The sequence below is a fragment of the Malania oleifera genome, chromosome 3, assembly GCF_029873635.1.
Source record: "Malania oleifera isolate guangnan ecotype guangnan chromosome 3, ASM2987363v1, whole genome shotgun sequence".
Taxonomy (NCBI): domain Eukaryota; kingdom Viridiplantae; phylum Streptophyta; class Magnoliopsida; order Santalales; family Ximeniaceae; genus Malania; species Malania oleifera.
The window spans coordinates 29,013,306-29,030,009 of NC_080419.1; the positions used below are offsets into that span (position 1 = coordinate 29,013,306).

General features: G+C 37.9%; 1 non-coding gene across 1 annotated transcript; it reads left to right on the plus strand.

Moving 5' to 3' along the window:
- Positions 1-1,885: 1,885 nt before the first annotated feature.
- On the plus strand, positions 1,886-1,991 carry LOC131152452 (small nucleolar RNA R71). The gene has a single exon (XR_009135953.1). It is a non-coding gene; the product is annotated as a small nucleolar RNA R71 (small nucleolar RNA).
- Positions 1,992-16,704: the final 14,713 nt, after the last annotated feature.

The following is a 16,704-nucleotide window of genomic DNA, read 5'->3' on the forward strand; positions in this document are numbered from 1 at the left end:
GGTTTTGGGATGTTTCCCAAACTTCTCAAATCGAAAATCTACTCTGCCTATATTGCAAAGAATCTTCCCAAGAGTCTTGTGGTAGCTTCTGATCATTGAACCAAGCTAAATCCAGCCTAAAATCGAAGAGAGAAGGCAGAGGAGTTGTGGGTAGAGAGAGAAATAGAAGGAAAAATTTAAATCCTCACTGAAAATCTGATTTCTTCCTATTTATAAACAACTTTCCATGTGGCCTCATCGATGAGACGTTTGGACTCGTCAATGAGCTTGAGAACACCACTCGTGGACGAGATCAGAAGCTTGTTGACAAAATTAAGGTATTCAAAACCCTCTCTCGGTAAACCCTCATCATCGAGACAAGCAGTATTGATGACAAGGCTCTGTAGTTTTCTCGTCAACGAGAAAAACCAGCTCTTTGACGAGCATTTTCTCGTTGATGAGCGTCTGCTTATTACCCTTTAAAATTTATTTTCCTCTTTTTCCTTATTATCCTTCTTATTAGAAATGGTGTAACTTCCAATTACACACGAAATGATGGGTGAGTCAGGGTCGTTTAGTTTAGGAATGAGGTGCCTTAGTATCATGAAGCTCATGTGCTCGGCCTGCTTGACTAAACTCTCCATATGCACCCTTGACTCTTGCTCCTGTGTTGATAAGTCCTTATGAAATTCTATGAATGCAAGTGATTACTTGTTTAAACATGTCCCAGATGAACTCAATTGAGGCCTCTTTCCTAAATATATAAGGTGCAAGAGGGGTTGCAGGATGTGTCACTAAAGTGCCATGAAAAGTCTTATAGGGGGTGAAGTGAGGGTTGGTCCTTCCAGTTACAGGTGTGGGACTAAAGGGTTTGTGTACTCGACTAGAGGAATATAAGGTGCACGAGCCAGCGTTGGGTACTACCCTCTTTTCATCCTCATTCTCTCCCTTACTTGGTTGCTCCTTGCCTTGTTTATTTATCATCCAGTCACTTTGGAGAGTGGTCACCGCCTGGGCTTGCTTGGGATACGATGAAGGACCAGTGTCTGGTTCACATTCCACTCCATATTGTCCTTTAAGATTCACTATGGGCTCCCTTGGAAACTTGCCCTCGTTTCTCTGACTTAAGGTAGCATCTAGTTGCCCCAATTTGGCTTCTACCTTTACGATGGATTGGGAGTGAAAGTGAAGGAGTTGCCAATCCGCTTGGTCATTAGCCTCAAAGTTCTCAAGGGTTCTTAGCATCGTCTCTTGAAATGTGTCATATTTAGGCAAATACGGAGACGGCTACTAAATGGTTGAAGATTTGGGGGCTGAATTAGAATGATTTTGGAAATTTTGGTATGAGTGTGGAGGCAAAGCATTAGGGGCTTGTGGAGGTCTTTGGGGTTGAAAACCTTGAGCTTGCGGCCTCCAAGAGAAGTTGGGATGCTGTAACCACCCAGGGTTGTAGGTATTTGAATAAGGGTCATTAAACAGCTTATCATACCCATTGTGGGTGGCTTTCACTTCCTCTTGAATAAGCTCAGGTTGGGAATACGCATGGGGGCAGTTATAACATATATGGGAAGGGTTAGAGCAAATTGCAAAAACCTCTGCACACGCCATTGTCTGCGGTCCTAAGGACAAGTACTAGTCTAATTTTTTTGATATGGCATACAGGGTAGGGGCAAGGTCTTGGCTTGTCATCAACTAGTAAACTTCCTTAGGTGTAGAGGTTGATGGATTAGGGGGTCTACGAGAAGTAGCCATGTGCTGCTAGGAATTTTCAACCAAGTTTTCAAAGAGAATCCAAGCCTCATTCTTGTGCTTTGTGAGGAAAGTACCTCCGCACGATGCATCAACCATGGACCTATCTCTCTCAGCTAACCCTTTGTAAAAATTTTGAACTAATTGCCACTTAGGGACCTGATGATGTGGGCACTTACAAAGTCGGTCCCTGATACGCTCCTAGGTCTCAAAGAAAAGTTCCCCATCCATTTGTTTGAAACTTGTGATTGCCTTTCGCAACTGGTTAGTCTTCCAGATTGGGAAGAACTTTTTTAGGAATTCATGTTGCATGGTGGCTCGGTTGGTTACTAAATTCAGCTCTAAGGACGTCAGCCAATATTTGGCCTTATCCTTCATAGAAAATGGGAAAAGCCTAAGATGAAGGGCGTCATCACTAAAATTAGGTATACGGACGGTGGAGAAAATCTCCAAGAACTCGTCTAGATGTTGATAAGGATTTTCAATGGAGTTCCTATGAAAGTTGGGTAGCATCAAGATGATTGAAGTCTTAATCTCGAATTGAGCTGCCTAAGCATCCAAAAATCGGATGCAGGATGGCGAGGTGTATGCATTAGGTACAAAGTAATCCCTAAGCGGCCGAAGGGGTTGCTCTCCCACCACAGGAAGATGGGGAGCTTGGGGTTCCAGGAATTGATCGGCGGGAACAAGTGGGTTTCATTTGGCCATAACTTTTGGCTCAGACCACTCAACAATCTCTGGATTGGAGGCAAGTTTCCTAAGGAACCTATGGGATCTTTCAATCTCGGGATCTATAAGAACTATCTCAGGGTCCTAAGAGCACAAATCGAACATACACAATTAAAGAACAAGGACTCAAAACTTCAAAGAGAACAAGCAAAAAAAAAAAAAAATTTAAATAAAGAAAGATGAAAATGAAAGGAGAGCAAATAAAAAACACAATGCAACAATCCTCTAAAATGGAAGTTGACTTATAATCGTAGCCAAGTCCCCGACAATGGCACCAAAATTTGGTAGACTAAAGCAAAGTTGGGTCTTTAACTACCAAAGATACAATTTATACTTCCTAACAATCCCAAGTTCAGTAGAAAGTGGGAAGTCAGGTGTCGACCCTCAAGGACTTGAAGCACAGTTATTAAGCTACTTCCAAATTATTTTACTATAGCCTTGTATAAAAGAGAAGTAAAAAGGTGGTATTTTTCAGTGGGTGAAATCTAATCAACTACTAGAAAACAATTAAATGAAAACAAGCAAATCTAAGTTAACCCTACTCCTACAAAGCAGTGTTTAGACATGAGTATAGTTTAGGATGTTGTCTTGCGTAATCTAAGTTCATTGAGTTTACCATACTAAACTAACTGGAACCTGGCTAAACAATCCAAGGAGCCATTCGATGGCATAGAGTAGCAAGGGTGCACCAACCATCCGGAGTACAGTCGGGAACTGGAGTATACTCTATCACAAATGAGCACGAGAACCCCTATGGGAGACTATAGCCTAAAACATGTACCTGCCTGAAGCAATAGAGGTGCTAATCTTGTCACTAAACATCATCACGATCTAAACAATTAAAGAAAGCAGTAAAGGAAAGCTATAAATGAAAGCAAGTAAAACGAAAGCATGTAAAAAGATCATCCCTTTGCACTCTTCATGTCTATCACTAACGTGGGGAAGTACAAAAGAAGATCGTGTAATATACACAGAGAGCACATGAATGCCACCAGTTGTCATAGGTCGTCGAACACTTCATACACGCACCAAAACAAGAATTGAAAACCTACTCTAACTAATCTACAATGGCTCTCAATGACATCTTAAGTCTATCACTAACCTAAGAGAGGCCAAAGAGGAACTTAGAGCTCGTGTTTGTAGTGAATACTTATAGCCTCTAGGGTTTACAAGGTTTGTTTTACAAGTTAAAACGTTTGCAGCAAATCTCACGTAGAAGATCATCGCTATCGACCAAGTCACCCCTATTTCATTCTTGTGCGCGCCCTAGTCGAGACTTGTGGAAAATCGGGAATTCAAATCTTCAATGTCTTCGACTGCATCACGCCTCAGAGTCTTGCTAGTCAAGCTGATGGTCGAGACTTGCAGGATCTCGATCTTCAGGAAATCTCGGGAACTCGACATAGTCGCCCCTCATGGTCTCTTGGTCGTACACTTCGTTGAGGCTCTCAATAATTCTGCTCTCAGTTCTATCTCAGTATCTCGACATCATCGCCCTAGAGATTCACTTGGTCATTGACTTGGTTGAACCTTGCAGCATTTTGATCTCAGTTTGAACCTTGGAGTCTGTAGTGGAAGACAAAGTTGCCCTTGTGTGTTACTGGTTGCGCCACATGGTCAAGCATCGTCTTCTTGTCCCTTGATGATCTGAAGTTTGAGGAGCTTGGCTGAGTAACTGATTTGAGCTTTGAGTTCTCCAAATCCTTCTTGGCTTCTCGTAATACCTAACTCTATGGTTTTAACCTGTTTTTCCTAAAAAGATAAACAAACCTTGCATAGCTCTGAACAATAATAACTATGGGTAAATACATAGTAAAATGAGGATAAACAAAGATAAATGAGGGTCTAAAATCATGCATTTTAGGAACTCATCACATACTTGTTGAAATCAAATTCTTAATAAGTAGAGTGTTACATCTAAGCATGTATTCAAATCAAAAGGGGAAGCCTTTTAAACTCAAATTTTATCCTATTGTGCTCACCCACATATTAGCTTAAACCAAAAGTGTATTGTGGCATGTACATTAAAGCTCAATAATTTTATTAAATATCTTAAGTGAAAGTATATTGCTTAGCCACAATTATCCTAGGTGTTGCAAAATGATCCAGTATTAAAATTTTCAAATCTTTAGGATCCATATGGTTGGATTTTCTGGTTATATTATGCAATAATTTGTTCATAAATAAGCACCATAAAAATCTAGCTTGCTTGAACCTTCATGTTAAAGTTTCTTTTTCAGTAACCTTTGGCATCAATCCTTTGCAATTAATGATAATATTCAAAGGGGAGATTTATTTTGTAACTCATGACATGTGCAAATTTCATTAATATCAATTTTTGTCATAAAATTCAAAAATTTAAGGGCTCTGATTATTTCAATAATCTTCTTATCCAAGAAGAAATTAATGTTTAGCCTTTTTGCTGATGACAAAAGTGGGAGAAAGTTAAAGAGCAAAATCATAATTCATTTATAACTATATTCTCCTGCTTTCGTATCATAAACATTTGGAAAATGATAAGTAAGCTTCAATAACAAACGCACAATGAACCATTACACTTAAATGCTAAACTTAAACTTTTTGAAGTCTTCATGTTTGTATATGCTTGCACTTTATTAAATAAATTTTTAATTAATGCATATTCTTAAGTGGAACCTTCTCAGGTTGAACCCAATTTTGCTCTTGTGTTTTTGTCATCATAAAAAAGAGGGAGATTGTTGACTTTTTGAGTCTGATCCATGTTTTAATTATGACAAACCACAACATCTCATTATGTGCTTAGTGTTTGCACAGGTTCATACTTTTGATAGCACAGATGATGATGCAATAAGGAAGCCATGAAAAGCAGCTAAAAGATCATATTCCATGGCATATTCCAAGAGAGAAAAGCTTGAAGACTTTAATTTTTAAGTTGTAATAGTAATTAGGATTTGTTTGTGCATGCATGCTCACTTGATTTAAATTGAAACTCTATCATGACCTAGATTGACCATAGGAACCTTAAATTAAATGAAAATCATTTACATACTTAATATTATTTTTCACAAAAGGTTTAAAATACTTTTGTAATCAAAGACTAGGCCAAAACTCATTTTTTGTTCAAGCCCGGTCGACTGGCCTCCCATAGTTATACTTGGGTTAGTTGACTGGCGAAGGCATAAGGCCAGAATGGTCATTTAAATAGGCCTAATAGATCGGCCACCTTCTGGCCTTGCTGGCCCAGTCGACCGGTGTGTACGTAAGGGCAATTTTATAAGGGCCCAGTCGACTGGCCTCTCATAAGTCTATTTGGCCGAATCAATCGGCCAATTCATTAGGCCAAAATTGTAATTTAAGTTGTCCTAGTTGACGAGACGCTTGAACGCTTAGTTGGCCTAGTTAACTATCCTTATAATCCAGAAGACCATATCTTAGTGCCCGGTAGACCGAAGCTCGTCAAAAAGAAAATCACCCATTGGTCGATCGACAGGACCTCATGTGATGCCTCGATTTTCATACCAATTTTTTCCAATAAATACTAATCAATAATACTCAAATATCGGCCACGTCAAAATCTCTGATACCATATCAACATAACCTAACCCGAAACGGGTACTAGGTAATCTGTCAAACTTATATAAACAATCCTAATAGCGGAAGTCAATAACTACACACCATCCAGAATACAAATACCTAGAGTAATATACATCCATATATATATATATATACAAGTCTAATCCATTTCCAAAACAGCAAAACACCCTAGGGGTAACATACATCCCTAACTCAAAACACTCACCCTATCTATCTATGTGTAGGCTCCCCTCTATCTCGGAGCTCTATCTCCTAGTCTGTCACGATTCCCTAAAATATTTAGGTATTTTGGCGAGACATATCTCAGTAAGATAGAATAAATTATTTACATTTTGTGGCAGTAAAAGTATCGTTATATCATAATATTCTTATTCTAGTGATAATACCATAGAAGAAAAATATGCCATTTATACTCATAATCATATACATATAAAACACAAGCTTTTATAAGCTTTAATTCCATTTTCCAACTCATTCACGTGCAACCCATATTTATTAGCGAAAGTTCCAGAGAATAGATGAGATTATATGCCCATACATGTAGCTATCCTTTGCTCTAGTATCGTTTGTAACCTTACCCAATTAACTCGGGTACGACTACAACTGATATTTATCAAGCCACTAACCTTACTTAGTAAGCCCTTAAGCAGAGAGTTTTACTTCACCTTTTCTATTTATGTTATTAAACTCACATTATTTTTTTTTTCCCATTTCCATTTCATTATTTAGCACGTGAGTGTCCTCGGTACCCAATACATGTGTGTCTGTAACTCATGGCTACCTTGAGGATATTCTCCATGCCATGCTTCCCCCCATGGTCGAGGTTGTGCGGCCCGAAGGCTGGATCTAAACTGCGGTTGGCCTACCCGGTTAGATCAAAATAAACAATCTATATACTCTTCTGTAGTATGAATGGTCTGCCTAACCCTAGTCTGAACTCCTAGCAGCGAAACTACCCTTCTCACTGGCTCATTCAACTGCCACGCCACATTCTACATGCGATTCCATGGTTGCACTTATCATCTGCTAGCATTGGTACTGTACTTTCTATCACAATCCATCCATCAGGGTTCACATTTTCACATTTACACATTCACATTTTAGTATTCCCATTTCCACATTCACATTTCACTATTCACAATTCAGTATTCACATTGCAGTATTCACATTGTAATATTCACATTCCAACATTCACATTTTCATATTCTCATTTCAATATTCACATTGCAGTATTCACATTCCAACATTTGCATTTTCATATTCTCATTTCAATATTCACATTGCAGTATTCACATTGCAATATTCACATTTCCATATTCATATTTCAATATTGACAATAGGTTCTCATTTCACGTATTTCAAAATTTCTCAGTGTAAAACATATTGTTATTGTATACTGCCACATTTATCATAGAAATCATTTCTATACATATATATCATGTTCCATCAATTTTTCTAGTAAACATATCCGTGTTACATATTTCATCATCTCTCAGAAAACACCCTTCGATATATCACTTTTCATTGTTTCTCAATAAAAAAATTCTTTTATCATTACAGTTCAGTATATAAACATCATTGGGTTTCTCTTATATTCTTTTATGCACAAAACATTTCAATATATGTTTGTCTCATATTCTCATAATTCACCATGCATTTCACACAACCCAATTTCAAACATGTTCTTAGTATAACTCATATGCCACACAGTTTCGTCTATTATTCATATCATAATATACACAGTTAAAATATCATATCACCATTTTCATATATTTATTCAACCCATAATTTCTAAAATACTACTATAATTTATTCCCCTTACTTGACTTATTGAGAGGTCTGTTAAAAGTCCAAATCCTATAGCCGCAGCACTCGAAACTCAAAATTCTAAAAATCACATTTTTCCCAGATTAATCAACTCATATCCCAAAATAATTCTCATTTAACACTTCCTAGGTTTCGAATACTCCAAATAGCCCATTATATCCTAAAATACTTCACTTAACCTGATTTTGGGATGGTGCCCCAAGACTCCAAATTGAAAATATGCTCTGGCTAAGTTGTAGAGAATCTTCCCACGAACCTTGTGGTGGTTCTCGATGGTTAATCTAGGCTAAAAGGAAGCCAAAATCAAAGAGAGGGGGAGTGGGAAAAATCGTAGGTGTGTGTGTGTGTGTGTGAGAGAGAGAGAGAGGAGAGAGAGATTCACGTTAAAAAATGAGATTAAGTGATTTGTCGACGAACCCATGAAGGCACTTTGTCGACGAGGAGGCTGGTTCGTGAACAAACCTGAAGTTCTCTTAATTTTCCTAACTCATGGAATCTTCTCATCGATGAGACACGCATACTTCGTTGGCGAGATCTAGAGGGACATTCGTCGATGAAGACCTTGGGTTTGTCAACGAACCCCTGCTGATCCTCGTTTTCCTTTTTCCTTCTCTTCCATTCCTTCTTTTTTATTACTTTTATTAATTTAATTTTCTAAGTGTCAACATTCTCCCCTCCTTATAAAATTTCGTTCTCAAAATTGTTATTCATCATCTTTTCATCTTTACAGAAAACATCTCAATTTTATTAATTACCCTCACTTATGGCAGAGGAATAGCGTGGTTACATAGGAGAGTTCTGGGAGATTACAACCATTCAAAGAAAATTCTCCCAAACCTTTCTTATCCTAAAACCAAAAATACTATCTATCCTACATTACACTTTACAGTTCAACATACATACCTTTACTTTTACTCTAACTGGCTCAGCACTAAACTCCACTGAAGAGATGTGGATATTTCTGGTGCATCTGTTCCTCTAATTCTCAGGAAGCTTTCTTTACTACATGACTACACCATAATACTTTTACCAGTGGAATCCTCTTTGTACGCAGCTCTTTTTCCTACCAATCTAAAATCTGCACTGGAATCTCTTCATAAGATAAGGCATCATCAAGCTCCAGTTCCTCATAACTAATCACATGGGAGAGGTCTGAGACGTATTTCCTTAACATGGAAACGTGAAATACGTCGTGGATTCTAGATAAGACTGGTGGTAACGCCAACCTGTAGGCAACTCGACCCATTCTTTCAAGAATCTCAAATGGTATAATATACCTAGGCTATATTTACCCATCCTCCCAAATCTCATAACCCCTTTAATTGGTGCCACTTTCAGAAATACATGATCTCCTACGTTAAGCTCCAACTCTCGCCAGTGAATATTTACATAACTCTTCTGCCGACTCTGTGTTGTTAAGATCCTATCTCTGACGAGTCTAACTTTTTCATGAGTCTACTGCATCAACTCAAGCCCAAAATCTACCTTTCTATAATCTCATCCCAATACAATAGAGATCGGCACCTCCTACCATATAACGCCTTATATGGTGTCATCCCAAAGCTAGCCTGGTAGTTGTTATTATATGCAAATTCAATCAATGGCAAAAACTTTATCTAACTACCTCCAAAGTCCAACACACAAGCTCGTAGCATATTCTCCAGTATCTGTATCGTTCTCTCCATCTGCCTGTAGATCTAAGGATAAAAGGATGTGCTGAACAATAACTGAGAACCCGTGGCCTTCTACAAACTCCTCCAAAGCTGAGATGTAAATCATGGCTCTCGGTTCGATACTACGAACACTGGCACACCCTGCATTCTAACTGTCTCCTAAATATATAAATCCACCATTTTGCTGAAGGAGTGGTTAACTCTAATAGGCAGGAAATGGGTAGTCTTCGTTAGTCGATCTACGACTACCCAAATGGTGCCCTATCCATATAGAGTCAGCGGCAATCATGTGACAAAATCTATTGCCATATGTTCCCACTTCCACTTAGGGAGGTGGAGTGGTTGCAATGATCTTGCCAGTCTCTGATGCTCAGCTTTCACTTGTCGGCAGGTCAAACACTGCTCTACAAACTCAACGATCTCTCTTTTCATATTGCTCCACCAAAAAGACTCCCGAAGATCCCTATACATTTTAGTGCTACCAGGGTGTACAATATATAGGGATCGGTGCGATTTCTCCAAAATAACTTTCTTAATATCAGGGTTGGTAGGTACACACGGTCTGGTGTGGAACCTCAAGGCTCCATCATATGAGATACTGAAATTTGCCTCCTAACCATCCTGTACTTTTCCCATAAGCTCTACTAACTCTGCATCACTCCTCTGAGCCACTTTAATCCTTTCCTGTAGGGTTGGCTGCAATATCAGATTGGAAATAAATGCCTAATGATCACCCTCTACAAGTCTTAAACCGAGCCTTTCTAAATCCATCTAGATGGAATGCTGCATCACCACTACAGATACTGATGCTCCCACTGATTTCTGACTCAAAGCATTAGCTACCATATTAGCCTTTCCTGGGTGGTAACTAATGGTGCAGTCATAATCTTTTATCAGCTCTAACCATCTCTTCAGTCTCATATTTTATTCTTTTTGTGTGAAGAAGTACTTTAGGCTCTTATGATCAGTGAAAATCTCACACCTACCCCCATATAGATAGCATCTCCAAATCCTCAACATGTAGACCACCGCTACTAACTCCAAATCATGGGTAGGGTAATTCTTCTTATATTCTTTCAACTATCGATAGGCATATACTACCACTTTCTCCTGCTACATCAGCACACATCCAAGTCTTTTATGTGATGCATCACGGTAAATTACGAAACCCTTTTCTCCTAAAGGAATCGTCAACACCGGTGCAATGATGAGCCATTGTTTTAGCTCCTAAAAGCTCTGTTTACATTCATCGGTCCACTCAAATTTCACACCTTTCCTAGTGAACTTAATCAACAAACTTAACAATTTAGAAAATCCTTCAACAAATCTACGGTAGTACCCTATAATGACGCAGAAAATTTAAAATGATTGAAATAATTAGGAAAAATAATAATAAATAAAACAATAAATAAACAGATAAAAAGAATAGTATGAAAAAAAATAATGAAAAAAAATAAAATTAGATTAATTATTAATTATTTAATTATTTATTTATTTAATTGAATTAATAAATTATTAAATGTTATTTAATTGAATTAATTAAATTAAGTATATGATATTTATATGTTTATATATATATATATGTTTTATAAAAAGGGTATAATATTTAAATATTATAATATAATATATTATATTATATATTATGTATGAATCTAGATGCTTAGAAGCATCCTGATTATCCAGATTAGATTTTAGAATTGGAGAACAGAGGAAGTAGCACCCCTCCTGCTTACGCTTACTCTGTCTCCGTCTCTCTCTCTCTCTCTCTCTCTCTCTCTCTCTCTCTCTCTCTCTCTCTCTCTCTCTCTCTTATTTTCTTGATGGATTTGCGGTAGATCGGGAAACAGAAGGTGTTGTTGGATTCCTAACTCTACCACCGACATTTCTACTGGAGCGGATTTGTCATGGGGATGACTTAGGCACTACTCTTGGGGAAAGGTAACTTTTTCCTATTTTTCTAATTTCTCTTTAAATATGCTGTTAAATCAACGATCAGGCACCACCACGTGGTCCTAGTCACGATTGTCGTCATTTTGACATGAGTAAATTTTTAATTGGGGTTTTCTAGACCTTACTCCAAGGCGAGAGTGGGATTTGAGAAATTTGAAAAATTGGTTATATTTGCAGGTATAACTATTTATTTGGAGATTATGTTAATGTTTTCCGCGGCGTATATTATAGATTATCAGGATTATATCAGGTATAATGCATCAGACCCGAGTTTAGGGGTTTGGGGCATTACAGATGGTATCAGAGCAGTTTCCACCCGAAAGTGTGATTAATTTCACATCGCCTGGATATGGAAATGTTAGAATATTAGGTTAGAAATGATTTATACCAGAGTATAGGAAATAGTTAGGATAAGGATGTTAGATGGATAAGTTAGGTTAGGTGTTGAGAAGTAGGTATGGTGTAGGGAAGTATAGGATTTTGTCTTATAGCTTGGAGGTAGAAATCCCTTGGCGAACTTTTGTGATTTTCTAATTCAGTCGATGGTTTCAGAAAACCACAATAAATCCATCGACGGTGACATTTCCTAGCCGTGAGATTGGTCCTTATATGGAGATTTTAGATTTGTATTGGATTTAATTTAATGAAGAATGATTGAATGGTTTATATGATGATATGTATGCTAACTTCTTATAGTGGTAGTTAGCAAATGAATTCAAATAAAGTGAAAGGATGACTAGTTAGTAAATTTTCGAGCACGAAATTTCTCGAGGGGATAATGTAATGACTCGTAAAATTAAAATGATTGAAATAATTAGGAAAAAATAATAATAAATAAAACAATATATGATCAGATAAAAGGAATAGCGTGAAAAAAAATTATGAAATAAAATAAAATTAGATTGATTATTAATTAATTAATTAAATTTTATTTAATTGAATTAATAAATTAATTAAATATTATTTAATTGAATTAATTAAATTAAGTATATGATATTTATATGTTTAAATATATATATATATATATATATATATATATATGTGTGTGTGTGTGTGTGTGTGTATATGTGTGTGTATGTAAGGATGAAGGAATCTATACATACATATATATATATATATATATATTTAAAAAGGGTATAATATTATAATATAATATATTATATTATATATTATGTATGAATCTGGATGCTTAGAAGCATCCAGATTAGATTTTAAAATTGGAGAATAGAGGAAGCCGCCCCCTCCTACTCACGCTTGCTCCGTCTCCGTCTATCTCTCTCTGTCTCACTCAATTTCTCGATGGATTTGCGACGGATTGGGAAACAGAAGGTGTCATTGAATTCCTAACTCTGCCGACATTTCTACTAAAGCGGATTTGTCGTGGGAATGGCTTAAGCACTACTCCTAGGGAAAGGTAACTTTTCCCTATTTTTCCAGTTTCTCTTTAAATATGTCTCTAATATGACGATTAGGCACCACCACGTGATCCTAGTCGTGATTGTCGTCATTTTGACGTGGGTAAATTTTCAATTGGGGTTTTCTAGGCTCCACTCCAAAGCGAGAGTGAGATTTGGAAAATTTTGCAAATTGGTTATATTTGCAAGTATAACTATTTATTTGGAGATTATGTTAATGTTTTTTGCTGCGTATATTATGGATTATCAAGATTATATCAGGTATAACGCACCGGACCCGGGTTTAGGGGTTTAGAGTGTTACATACGTAGCCAAACCTAGGAAACTTTGATCTCCTGTACATTCTTCGATTATACGTAGTCTACTACTATCTCAATCTTGCTCGGATCTACTAAAATACCACCCCTAGATACCACGTGTCCAAGGAAGGTAACTTGCTCCAGCTAGAACTTGCACTTCTTGAATTTCGCATAAATTTTCTTTCCCTTAGCACCTGAAGCACTATCCTCATATGTTCCTTATGCTCTTCTAGGCTCTTTGAATATACCAGGATGTCATCAATAAATACCACCATAGACTGGTCTAAATACTGGTGGAAAATTCGGTTCATCAAATTCATAAATACAACAGGAGCATTCATCAGTCCAAACGGCATAGCCAAGAATTCGTAATGGCCATATTGAGTCCTAAATGCTGTTTTTAGAACATCTTCAGCTCTAACCTTTACTTGATGGTACCCATACCATAGATCTATCTTCGATAAAATCTGTGTCCCCTGTAGCTAGTCAAATAAATCATCGATGCAAGGAAGCGGGTACTTATTCTTGATAGTCAATTTATTAATTTATTTGTAGTCGATGCACATTCTCATCGACCCATCTTTCTTTTTCACAAACAATACCGGCGCTCCTCAGGGTGACATGTTGGGCCAAATAAATCCCTTGTCTAATAGTTTCTGTAATTGTTCATTCAATTCTTTCAATTCCACCGGTGCCATTCTATAGTACGGCGCTTTCGAAATCGATGTTGTCCCTGAAACTAGATCAATAGTAAACTCTACCTCTCGATCAAGAGGTAGTCCTGCCAACTCCTTGAGAAAAAAAATCAGGGAAATCCCTCACTATCGGAATATCCTATACCCTCAACTCCCCTTCTGATATCTCCTTCACATAAGCCAAATATCCCTGACAACCTTCTAGAAACAACCTCCTTGCCTGAATGGCGGATAACAACTGTGGTGGGGTCCGCACACATGACCCCATGAATCTGTACTCCTGTTATCCAAAAGGTCTGAACACTACCTCTCTTTGATGACAGTCAATAATGGCATAGTGAGCAGCTAGCCAATCCATCCCCATAATCACCTTGAACCCATGCATCTCTAAAATCACCAAGTTAGCTAGTAAAGACCTCCCATGAATACCAACTGGAAAGTTCCTGAGTACCTTCCTACATAACACTATTGCTCCAGTCAGTGTAGAAATGGAAAAACTAATGTCTAATTGCTGAATTTCTGTCCCACAAAATTTAACAAATTCTTGGACGATAAAAGAATAAGTCACCCCTAAATCAAATAAGGTAGTAGCTTTATATGACTGTATTGAAACAGTACTTGTCACGACATCTCATGTCACCTCAGCATCTCCCGGTGTCAGTGCATAGACTCATGTTGGGGCTGTATTCCTCTATTGTCCGCCTCAAGGTGCCTGGTGACCTCCTCAGTGTGGTCTAGGAGCAGGTGTATTCAGTGGCGGTGCTTAACAATCCCTCACCATATGCCTAGGCTGATGGCATCGATAACAAACAATCTTCTTGATCGGACACTCTCCCGAGTGTCTCTTGTAGCATGTGGGTAAAAGAAGGGGCATATGCTTGCCCTGTACTACCCGCTCTCTTACTACCTGTCTCCATCCTCCTTTATTATCCTGCCTCCTCCAAGGCCCTCGGCTAGACCTTTCCTGAAAATCTAGAGGCACTGGCCTCTTTCCTTGGTTCTGTGCTGCAGCGCCTCTCAGTAGGCCACTCTTAATCACTGTAGCTCTATCCACTACCTATGCAAAAGTCTAGGCCAGGAATCCTATAACCTGCTCAAACAAACTCTACCTTAAGCCCTTCTCAAACTTCCTCGCCTTCTTTTCTTCATCGGGCACCAAGTACAGGGCAAACCAGGACAACTCGATAAATCTAGCTGCATACTACTATACCATCATCTGCCCCTACATCAAGTGCAAGAACACTGCTGCCTTCGCACTTCTAATAGCAACAGGGAAGCATCACTCGAAAAACAACTCTCTAAAGCATCTCTAGGAAACCGCTACAGGCTCAGGTCTCTACTCCTCCAATAGTCTCGTTGATCTCCACAAGCGTTTAGCTTCCCCAGTCAACTTAAACGTTGCAAATAGTACCGTCTACTTGTCTATAAGTGAAAGAACTGCCAACATATCCTTTATATTCTGGACCCAATTCTCAGCCATGAGTGGGTCAACTTCACCAGAGAACGACGGGGATCTCATATGTGTGAACTGGTCAATCGTGCAACTCCGCTCCCCTGAACTCCTAGTCATCTCTACCATCACCTGCTAAATGACACTACATAGTACTATATGAGGGTCTCCACCACCCATACTAGAAGGCTTTGCATCATCACCTCCCGCATGTGCACTACTATTCCCTAGATCCATCCTGAAAATGATATCAAATAGTCTTAGAACTCTATCATCTCAACATCACTAACACACTCAACAAACTAAACTCAAAAAAAATTCCTTTACCATCATCCATCTTCAATGTCCTCAATCCCAATTTTGGATTCAGTCCTACCACTCAGAAACAAGAACCAGTGATAGTTTACTATGGTTTTCCTGAAGTTGTCACCCTAGGAAAATCACAGAAACAACCGTGGAACTCCTGCCTCCAGGCCGCAAGATAGAACCTTAAATTTCAATCTTATCCTTCGCAATGACTGACTCATATCCTAATTTACCCATCCTCTACTCTTATCAAAATTCATTCCTATACTCTGATATTGTATTTCATTGTTTACTAAAGTCTGTAGAACCTAACAACGTAGGCACTAATACCAAACTGTGACGCCCCAATTTTCATACAATTTTTTACCAAGAAATAATAAATATTAATCAATAATACCCAAACATCGGCCACGTCAGAATCTCTGATACCGTATCAACATAACCCGACCCCAATTTTCATGTTTGTATATGCTTGCACTTTATTGAATAAATTTTAATTAATGCATATTCTTAGAGGGAGCCTTCTCAGGCTGAACCCAATTTTGCTCCTACATTTTTCATCATCAAAAAATAGGAGATTGTTGACTTTTTGAGTCTAATCCTTGTTTCGATTGTGACAAACCACATCATCTCATTGTGTGCTTAGTGTTTGCACAGGTTCATCCTATTGATAGCACAGATGATGATGCAATATGGAAGCCATGAAAAGCAACTAAAAGATCATATTCCATGGCATATTCTAGATGAGCAGAACTTGAAGAATTTAATTTTTAAGTTGTAATAGTAATTAGGATTTGTTTGTGCATGCATGCTCACTTGATTTAAATTGAAACTCTATCATGACCTAGATTGACCTTAGGAACCCTAAAATAAATGAAAACCTTTTTATACTTAAGATTATCTTTCACAAAATGTTTAAAATACTTTTGTAATCAAATACTAGTCCAAAACTCATTTTTTGTTCAGGCCCGGTCAACCAGCCTCTTATAGCTATACTTGGGTTAGTCAACCGGCGAAGGCATAAGGCCAAAATGGTAATTTAAATAGGTCCGATAGACT